The sequence below is a fragment of the Pteropus vampyrus genome, unplaced genomic scaffold, assembly GCF_000151845.1.
Source record: "Pteropus vampyrus isolate Shadow unplaced genomic scaffold, Pvam_2.0 Scaffold191, whole genome shotgun sequence".
NCBI lineage: Eukaryota > Metazoa > Chordata > Mammalia > Chiroptera > Pteropodidae > Pteropus > Pteropus vampyrus.
Genome location: NW_011888972.1, coordinates 2426798 through 2438124, shown reverse-complemented (window position 1 = coordinate 2438124; position 11327 = coordinate 2426798). Strand labels below are relative to the sequence as shown.

General features: G+C 41.1%; 2 pseudogenes; both read left to right on the top strand.

Annotated features, from left to right (window-relative positions):
• The first annotated feature begins 8667 nt into the window (after positions 1–8667).
• Positions 8668–8789, top strand: LOC111746477 (annotated as a pseudogene).
• Positions 8790–9245: 456 nt separating this feature from the next.
• Positions 9246–9364, top strand: LOC111746480 (annotated as a pseudogene).
• Positions 9365–11327: the final 1963 nt, after the last annotated feature.

Genomic DNA, 11327 nt, shown 5'->3' with positions numbered 1-11327 from the left:
CTCATATATATCACGTTTTCTTTATTCACTCATCCATCAATGGACACTTCGGTTGTTTCTATATCTTGGTTATTGTAAATAAAGCAATAATGCTGCAGTGAACACAGGGGCACATTTATGAATTAATGTCTTCGTTTTCCTCAGATAAATACATAGAAATGGAATTGCTGAAGCATATGGTAGTACTAGTTTTAATTTTTTGAGGAAGCTCCACACCATTTTCGATAGTGGCTGCTCCGATTTACAATCCCACCGACCGTGCACGAGGGTTCCCTTTTTTCCACATCCTCATCAGCACTTGTTATTAGCCATTCTAACAAGTGTGAGGGGATATCTCATTATGGTTTTGATTGGCATTTTCCTAACGATTTGTGTTGTTGAGTACCTTTTCACGTATCTGTTAGCTGACGGTACGCCGTCTTTGAATAAATATCTATTCGGATTGTTTGGTTTTCTTGCTATTGAGTGGTATGAATTCTTTATATATGTTGAATATTAACCCCTTATCAGATACATGATTTGCAACTATTTTCTCCCATTCAGCGGGTTGGCTTTTCATTTTGTTCATAATGTCCTTTGCTGAGCAGAAGCTTTTTAGCTTGAGGGAGTCACACTTGTTTATTTTTGCTTATGTTGCATTTGCTTTTGGAGTCAGATCCAAAAAATCACCAAGATTGATGTCAAGGAGCTTACTAATGCCTGCGTTTTCTTCTAGGAGTTTTATGGCTTCAGGTCTTACATTCAAGTCTTTAATCCATTTCGAGTTAATTTTTGCGTATGGTGTAGAGAGTGGTCCAGTTCCATTCTTTCGCAGGGGGCTGCCTAACTTTTTCAACACCATTTACTGAAGAGACTGTTTTTTCCCCACTGTATAGTCTTGTCTCCTCTGTTGTGAATTAATTGACCATATTGGCATTGATTTGTTTCAGGACTCTGATTCTGTTCCACTGATCTATTATGTCTTCTCATGCCAATACCATGCTGTTTTAATTACTATAACTTTGCAATATGGTTTGAAGTCGGGGAGTGTGATACCTCCAGCTTCGTTCTTCTTTTTCCAGATTGCTTTGACTGTTCAAGGTCTTTTGTGGTTCCATACAAACATTTGAGAATTGTTTTTCTACTTCTGTGAAAAATGCCATTGGAATTTTGATGAATTTCATCGAGCCTATAGATTACTACGGATAGTGCAGACATTTTAGTATGGACATTCTTCCAATTCATGAGCACGAAATGTATATTTCATTTATTTGTGTCTTCTTCAATCTTTTTCATCAATGTTTTATAGTTCTCAGTCTAAAGGTCCTTCATGAATTATTTTTTTTGGACAGGAAGAGGGGATCTTACAGTCCTAGGAAAAGATAAAGCATCAACTCTTTTCCCAGGATTATATGCAGTGGGGTTGTGATCGGCTCCTCTGCAGGTTGAGGAGTGCCAGGAACAGTTAGAAAGCGGAATAAAGGATATTCTGGCACGTGGGGCTATCCTGAGTGAGGTGAGTGAAGTGGCCAGCCACTTGTTGCAGTTCCTGATCCTCGCAAGACCTGTTTCACTGGCAGCCACGTCCCCTCTTTGACTCTCCATGTAGGGAACATATTGGCCACTGTTAGGAGGACAGAGCCTTTCTGGCACCGAGCCTGCCATCCTCCCTATTTACCAAGATGGAGCCCCGAAGAGAATAATCAAATCTCAGATGTCTGAGCTGTAAAAGTAGGCCAGTGAAAGACGATGGCCGAGAAGCTCTCATTCCTGTCGGGCTCTAAATGACCTTACTTGTTTCTCCTCACAGTAGAGAAGGGTAAGCAATGTATGAGGTAAGAATCATGGAACACTCATTTAAGGAATCTTAATGTCCAGATACATTCATTCCCTGCCTCCAGGGTTCCAGCCTTTTGTCTCGGTCTGTCATGTGTTTAAATCCTACAAGACCCTCCTACATGCTACCTCTTTTGATAAAAATTTCTTCCATCATCCTAAAGTGACGTCACCATTCTCTGCGATGCCATGATATACTTTCTCTACCCCCTTATGATTCTCATCACTTTCTGACTCATATATTAGCTATATGTGTCCATGTTCTAGCCATCAGGTCAGACAAAGCTGAGTTCAAGTCCAAGGTCCACCACTTACTGAATGATCTTGGGTCAATTTTTTACATCTCAGAGCCTCAATTTCTTCATCTGGAAAATTAGCATGGCAATAATATCCATGTCATAAGGCTATTGTATAGACTAAAAAAAACATACTTAAAGTGCTTTCCCTGTTTTCTGGTTTAGAACCAACAACACTGCCATCCTAAGAGCAAGAAGAAACACTCAAATGGTCATTTTGACACGTTGCCGGAGACTAAATGTTCTGTAGTCTGAGTTGAGGCCTCGGTTCTAGTGGGGGACCTACAATTTCATGGAATTTACTTGCAGCAATCTGTCATTTTCCCATGGTAAAGAGTCATTAAAAATCCCCTCGTGGCTCTGGCCAGGTAGAGAAAAAAAAAGGACCATTTTTTAAATGTGCCTAAAGTGTTTTCCATAACAAAAGCCTACAGTCCGGGGGACAAGACTCCACCAGAGCCTTACCCCACCGACAGGGAAGGGCATTCACTCCCCGGCAGCCCCACCCCCGAGGCTTCCTGTTTCACATGAGGGGGTGAAAAAGTTCAAAAAGCACGTGTGAAGGTTGTAGCCCAATACTCCAGGCCCACTAAAAGATGCAAATCTAAGCACGAGACCACAGAACCCTCCCCCTTGTGCACATCATACCACTGCCCGGGCAGGGTTCCCACATAACAACGATTACAGCAGAAGGGGCTGCAAAGCACAGAAACTATTTAAGGAGGAGGTCTTACGCAAACCTAAAGACAGCAGGGGAGGCGTGAACGAGGGCTAAAGGACATCGAAGTCTCTGGCACCGAGGACCACAGCACACATTCAACAGACCCCAACTCGTGGCCAGACGAGCAAAACCTCACACCAAACGCTTGTCCACCCCGGTGGCTACTACACAATACAGCTTTCAAGCAAATATTACGAGGTGCGCTAATAAAAAGCAGGGGAAAAAACATGGCTTGAAGAGACAAAGCGAGCATCAAGTTTGGTAACCATGATTAACATGTAAAAGACTCTAATGGAAAAAGTAGACAGAAATCAAACACAAATCAGTGTGGGAGGTCGAGTAATAAAAACTCTAAGAAACAATCAAAAAGGAAATCCTAGAAATCAAAAACACTGTAACAGGAATCGAGAATCAGTAGAATGGTCACGGCCAAGGGAGGAAATCAGTAAGCTTGAAAATATTTCAACAGAAACTTCTCGGATTGAAATGAAAAGAGAAAAAGGAAAACAGTATGCAAAAACTATGAGGAAATTTCAATAGGTGTATTGTGTGCTTACTTAGAGTACCAGAAGGAGAAGAAAGCAAGCACGGGGCAGAAGAAATATTTGAAATATTAATTGCTAAGAACTTTCCCAAATTAATGTCAAAGACCAAACCACAGATCCAGGAAGCACAGACATCTTATCGAACTGGGATGAGTATACCCCAAAAGGCACGCCCATGCGTATTATATTCAAAATGTAGAAAACCAAAGACAGAGAGAAATCTCGAGAGAAGCCAGGTTGAGGGTGGGGGAATGAGATGGGGAGGGCGCCTTACGTACAGAAGACCAGGGATCAGATTACAGCAGACTTCTCATCGGAAAATGGAAGCAAGAAGACAGTGGAGTGGATAATTCAGTATTGGAAAGGGAAAAAATCCATGAACCTAGATCTCTGTATCCAGCAGAATTATCCTTTGAAAGTAAAGGAGGAATAAAGGCTTTCTCAGACAAACAAGAACTGAGGAAATTCATTGCCAGCAGACCTGCTCTGCAAGAAATTTTGAAAGAAGTTATTCAGAGAGACGTAAAATAATATAGGTCAGAAACGTAGATGCACATAAAGAAAGGAAGGCCATTGTAGAAGGAATTGAAGGTTAAAAAATATTTGTGACTCCTGATTGATTTAAAACTGTTAGTTTAGAGTGAACTAATAATGTCTCCTGCAATTATAGCATATGGATAAATGAAATAAATGATAGCGATGTTTAAGGGATGGAGGGAGGAATCGGAACTAAGCAAAGGTATCTTGTACTACACGTGACGGCGGTTGAGTGTTATTTGAAAGTGGACTTAGATGCTTTGTAAATTAGTTGTAAAAGCCACCCCAGCTCTAGACTAAGATGAGTTGTAAATTAATTCAATTTAGATCAGTTGAAAGTGGACTTGGATCAGTTGTTCGAGCTCCGAATCAATAATTTTTTTTTTAAATAGTGTGATTGCATTGAGAGGGAAAAAAAATTAAACCATAAAATGTTCAATGTAAAATGCTCAGTTACAAACATAGACGTTATAAAAAGGGAGGGGGATAAAAAAGCAATAAAGAACAAATGCAACAAATAGAAAATAGGTTCAAACATTATAGATATTCAATTATATCAACAATCACTTTCAACGTGAATGATCTAAATATATCAATTAAAAGACAGAGATGGCCAGAATGGATAATAATAAATTAAAAAAAAAAAACAAGAAAAACACCTTAAATATAAAGACTCGTGTTAAAAGTAAGGGATGGAGTAAAAAGTAAAGGGATGGATGGAGAAAGAGATATGTGAATATAATGATAAAACGCTTTCACATAGTAAGAGCTCAATAAATGGTAGCTGTGGTTATTTTGCTGTTCTTCACGTCCCTTGGAGCTGTGGCCTAATCTGCCTCATCTCTGCCTCCCCAGTAACCAGCACAGAGCTAGTGGGGAGAGAGAGAGGTCAAATCACTCACAGGAAGTGGATAAATGCCTCCTGTACCAGGCCTTGTTTGGGGAAGGAATAATCGATTTGGATCCAGATTCAGCCCTTGAATAGCTCAGAGTCAAATGCGGGTGGACTTTTGCTCTTTCAACGAATATTTATCTGGAAATCAATAATGAAAAGAACATTGTGTTTTTTTTATATTTTGACACCTTTGCAAGTGGGTGGCATCTTGAGTCTAAGGTATCTTAGCAGTGTGTTTAACTACAGTATGTTTTTTCCACCGAGTTACAGGAAACGATGGTGTGATTTCAATCAACATCATCCTAGATTTGATGACTATGGCAATAGATTATGTCCAGGGCCTTCAACCACCTTAAGCCATGGGTCTTGTTTATGAGAAAACCGGGGTTTGGCGAGGTTAGGGAATTCACCCAAAGTCACACAGTTGGCAAGTAGCAGGTCACTGCAACTCGAAGACTCATGCTCATTTGCTGTGTTCACTGTAACTCCTCAAAAATTGTATAGGTACTCCATATCATTTTGAGCATTGGAACAAATGAACGAATGAATAAATGAGTGAGTAACAGTAAATATCAGCGTTTTAAATAAAGCGTTCGATGATATTTTATTGTTCTCCAATAGAAATGTGTGAGCTTCGTATCATTTTAAATTTTCTAGTGATCCCAGTTTTGAAAAGTTAAAAGAAGGTACAATTAATTTTCAGAGATTTATTTCATCTGCTTTATCCAAAATTGTATTATTTCAACATATAGTCAATTTCAAAATGAAATTAATAAGTGAGATCATTTCTTTCTCTTTTTCATACTGAGTCCTTGGAAACGTAGTGTGTATTTTATGCTTCTGGCGCATCTCCATTTGGAGCAGCCATGTTGCAAGTGCTCAGTAGCCCCTTGTGACCAGTGGCTGGACCTTGATGGACAATAGGGCATCCCGAGGCCTTCTTGCCTCCTGCCCTAGACGTCAGGTGCCAGCAAGGCTGCCTTCTGCACTTGCGTCACCTGGCTTGTTAAAATTACTCTCCTCTCTCTCCCCACAAGTACATATCTTGGTGTTAAGAGACTTTTTAATTTATTTTTACTTTTCTTTTTAACCTGTTATTATGGGAACTTTCTAACATATAGAAAGAGAAAATAATAAAAAGCTCTCATGGACTCATCAGTGTTCTGCTCAGCTTGTTTCGTTTTCCATACGCTGCCCCCTGCCCCGCCTTTGTGCATTTACATCCAGGAGTATTTTAAAGAAAACCCGAGACATCCTATCACTCAATCTGTAAATATTTCAGAATGCATTTCTAATAAAAAAAAATTGTGACTTAAACAGAACCCCCGTGTGGTCATCTTTGGTCGTTTTGCATTATTACCCAACCACTTACTGCTCGTCGCAAGGCTCTGGCCGGCAGGATGGGACATGAAAAAGTTGCAATGATCATGGCATGTCACTAACCTCTGTGAGCTTCGGCTTCTCCCTCTGCAAAATGGAGATGAGACAGCTTTCATGCTGGACTGTCGAGAGTATTCGATGAGATAAGCCCAGGCAGAGCTCTAAGCATAGTGCCTGGAACCGCAGTGGGAGCAGGCTGACACCTTCATTGCTCCAGGCATCAGGCTTTCGTTAGTGCAGCCATCACCACCTTAGCTTCTGTGGCAATCATGTCTCATCACTGAGCCATCGAACTCACTGCCCACTAAAGCCCCCCCGTGTCATTTTCACAAGCGCAGCCCCTCAGTCCTGACTTGACATCTGGTGATTTTTTCCTGTGCTTTTATCTTTGCTCGCTCAGGTCTTCATCATCTCGCACTGTGACTATGGCATAGTCCCCTAATGGGTCTCCGGGCCACCATCCCAGACACCCTCCACGCTGCCAGCCTGGAGGTTTCCAGACTCAGAGAAGGGCCGACTATGCTCCAGCTCTCTCAGGGATCCGAAATAGGCAAGAATGACAGAGATGGGCCGAGCTGAGAGATGACCGCTCTTCCAGTCCAGGCATCTTACAGAAAAGGGACAGGTTCTCCTAACTGGCTTTCCTGCTTCCGGCAGCTGCCAGAGACCCGCGGGTTGCTCTCGTTCTAAACACCCCTGAGAGGTTCCCCTTAGCCTACAGAATAAAGTCCGACTCGTGAATCCATCATTCAAGTCCCTCTAGGATCTGGTCACACCCTCTAGTGGTGTCCCCAGTCCTCAGTGTGAGAGCCAGATGACCTGTAGGACAGCGCCCGCTCTGCCCTGCCCTGCCCCGCGGCCCCAACCTGTCTGACCTCACGCTCAACGCTTTGCTTGCCCTCATTCGGCTTCAGGAGTACTGGTCTCCCCACTTTTTTCTTGAACATAGCAAGTATGTCCCCATCTGACTCCCTCTGCCTGGAACTCCCTACCCTCTTCACTCCCTTACTAACTTTTTTCAGGTCTTTATTCAAATATCACCTTCTCGGCAATTACACCTGATTTAAAATGACGCTCCCATCCCCACAGACTCATCCTTTCCCATGCTTTGCTTCACACTGTAACATCTAACATATACTCTTTCGTGTGTATTATCTGTCTCCCTCTGCTGGAACGTAAGCTACATAAGGCAGTGATTTCTGTCTCGTTCACTGCAGTGTCCCTAACACTCCTGTCTTCGCCACATCTCAATATAGTGCCCTGTATTTATCCCTGTGGCGACACTTAGGACACTGGACCACATACTTGTCTCTCTACTTGCTTGTGTCCCCCACTAGTTCCATGCCTCCTTGCAAGGTTTGCATTGTGTCAGTGTCTACTGATTTTCTAACTGATTTTTACAGGTGGGTTTTGTAGATGAGGTGCAGGACTTCGCACTTGAATGAGACGAATGCATTTCGCTAGCTGTAGACCGAGGCCCCGGTCCACACAGTCCCACAGTGGACTGAGGACGCCCTCCTGGGCTCTCGTCCCTTGACCCCACCCTTTCCCTGCTTCTTGGCATTTGTGACTTTGATTGACATGTTCTCTAGTTCCTCACCAAGGCAACTGGTAAAATTATTGGACAGGATATAGAGTAGGGCTGGGGTGGGAATGAGTGGTGGCAGACCACGAAGCACATCAGCTGGGAGGACTGCACTGTGTCCCCAAATGCCGCATGAGTGCACTCATTGGGCGGCTCCAGACACACCTGCCTGAGTTGTTCTTAACATTGGCCTTTGACCTTTTCTTGGATTCTCCACAGGGAGGTAAAGAGTCTTGAACCATCCCCCCAAACACACCTTCTGGGCTTCAACGCTGCTATCTCAATCCCACAGAAGGCCCGGGGACCTGAGGAGCTGCGACAGCAAGGGACTGAAGTTCATCATATGGTGTCAGAGACTGACCATGTCCCGAGACCCGTGAGAAGTGGCTTGGGTGCTTCTGAGAAGACGTACCTTATCTTATTCATTTCTGAATCCCCGAAACCTGGCATGGGCTTGGCCCCAAATAGGCACTTACCAAGTGATGACTGAGGAATTGGTAAATGAACGAATGAACCAAAAAACAAAAGTGCTCATGGTCTAGAACACAGAAGGGAAAAGAGACTATTTGTTAGGATCATCTAGCAAAACACACCGGAAGCCAGAAGCCAACGACCTAAACTAGGAAACCATGGTTAAGATTCTAGAGACCATATGCCTTCTCCCCTCTTGTTTTCTTGGATACCCACTTCACTGTCCTGACAAAATAACCAAGAGACCACTCAGACCTCAAAAGCGAACCCAGTGTTGGTGAGAAAATGGGAAAATGAGCACACTTGGATTCTATTGGGAAGAGTGTAAATTGGTACATTCTTTCTGAAAAGCGGTCTTGACTCAGCAGTTCTATCTCCAGAAACTGAACCTAAGGAGACAAACAGACTATCAGACTACAAATGTCTATGGCCATGCCACTCTGAACATGCCCGATCCCGTCTGATCTTGGAAGCTAAGCAGGGTCGGGCCTGGTTAGTAGTACTTGGATGGGAGACCGCCTAGGAAGACCAGGTGCTGTAGGCATGAAAAAATAAAAGGTTACAAGCTAAGGATGGCAGAAACTAGATCTGTTTTGTCTATCATATTTCCCTAGAGCTTAGCATGACAAGTACCTGTAAGCATTCAACCATATGTATGAATGAATTAAAGTTTAAAAACATGTATTTTATATAAAGTATATTCATTATGATGTTTATACTATTGAAAAATTAGGAGCAACCTAAATACCCTCCAAGAGTGGTACCTATTAAATACTATGTAGTTGTTAACAATGCCACTTTAGGTCTATGTGTTTATATAGATATAGATTAGATAGATAGATATAGATATAGATATAGATATAGATATAGATATAGATATAGATATAGATATAGATATACACACACACACACATACACACACAGAGCATATAGGTTGGATATAGAGAAATACTCAATTATGTAATATTTCTGGAAAAGAGTAGACTAAAGAAAAGCATGCATCTACGGCCATGCCACCCTGAACGTGTCCGATCCCATCTGATCTCAGAAGCTAAGCAGGGTTGGGCCTGGTTACTACTTGGATGGGAGACCACCTAGGGAGACCAGGTGCTGTAGGCGTAAAAAATAAAAAAAATAAGGGATTGTAAGCTGACAAGGTCCTTGCAATCTGTCAGGTCGACAAGGGTTGCCGTTCCTAAAAATAAATAAACAAACAAATAAGTAAATAAGCATGCATGATGTGATGCATTTTATGTAAAATTGTGTGTGTCTGTCTGTCTGAAGAGATTTTCAACAAACTGTCAAATAATGAGTTATATCTGGATGGTGGAACTCTAAGAACTTTGAATATCCTTTTTAAATGTTTTTATAATGTATATGTATTCTTTTAAAATAAGATATTAACCCACAGTTAACATTATACTCAATGGTGAAAAATTGAAAGCTTTTCCTCTAAGATATGGATGCTTACTCTCACTACTCTTATTCAATAAAGTACTGGAAGTCCTAACTAGCGCAGATAGACAAGACAGAAACATAAAAGGCATCCAAATCAGAAAGTAAGAAGTAAAACTGTCACTAGTTGCTGATATAATTTTATGTATATAAAATCCCAAAGACTAAACCAAAAAACTTTTGGAACTAATCAACAAGTTCCAGTAAAGTTGCAGGATATAAAATCACAAATAAAAATGTTTCATTATTAGTGTGTATTTCTACACACTAATAATGAAACATTTAGGGGAAAAAAAATAAAGAAAACTATCCCTTTCACAATAGCATCAAAAACAATAATATATTTAGTAATAAATTTAACTAAGGCAGTAAAGGATCTGTGCAGCGAAACTACAAGACTTTGTTGAAAACATTCAAGAAAGGCACAAACAAATGGAAAGACATCCCATATTCATGAATTGAAAGAACTAAAATTCTTCAATGTCCATACTACCCCAATTCATCTAGAGATTCAATGCATTCCTCATCAAAATACCAATGTTGTTCTTCACAGAAATAGAAGAAAACAGTGCCAAAATTCGTATGGAAACACAAAAGACAACAAAGAGCCAAAGCAATCCTGAAGAAAGTGAACAAAGCCAGAGGTATTTCATTTCCTGATTTCAAACTATACTACTAAGCTATAGTAACAAAACCAGTATGGCATTGGTATAAAATAGACACACAGACCAATGCAACAGAAGACAGAGCCCAAAATTAAACCCCTGAAGGTCAGGTCAACTAATATTCGACAAGGGAGCCAGGAACATCCAGTCGGGAAAAGATAGCCTCCTCAATAAATAGTGCTGGGAAACCTGGATAAACACGTACTAAACAAAGTAATTGGACCATTATCTTACTCACTCACAAAAATTAACTCTAAATGGATCGCGAACTTAAATATAAGACCTAAAATGATAAAACACCTAGAAGAATATGTAGGCAAGAAGCTCACTGACATTGGTCTTGCCAACGATTTTCTGGATATGACACTCAAAATCAACAAGTAGGACTAAAGCAAACTAAAAGCTTCTGTGCTGCAATAGAAACAATTATCAAAATGAAAAGGTAACCTACAGAATGGGAGAAAATTTTTCCAAACCATATATTGGATAAGGAGTTAATATCCAAAATAAAGAACTCATATAACGCAATAACATAAAAGCAGATAACTTGACTAAAAAATGGGCAGAGGAACCAAATAGACATTTTTCCCAAGAAAACATTCAAAGGGTCAATAGGTACATTAATGATTCTCGACATCAGTAATCATCAGGGAAATGCAAATCAAAACCACAGGGAGATATCACCTCACACCTGTCAGAATGGCTGTCATCAAGAAGACAAGAGATAACACGTGTTCGCAAGGATATGGAGAGAAGGGAGCCTCGTGCACTGCTGGTGGGAACATAAACTGGTGCAGCTGCTATGGAAAACAGCATGGCGGTTCCTCAGAAAAGTAAAAATAGATCTGCCATGTGCCCTAGCAATCTCACTTTTGGGCATATAGCAAAGGAAATAAGAACAGGATATCAAAGAGACAACCTAATTGCCCATCACTGGATGAGTTGATAAAGAAGATAAGTCT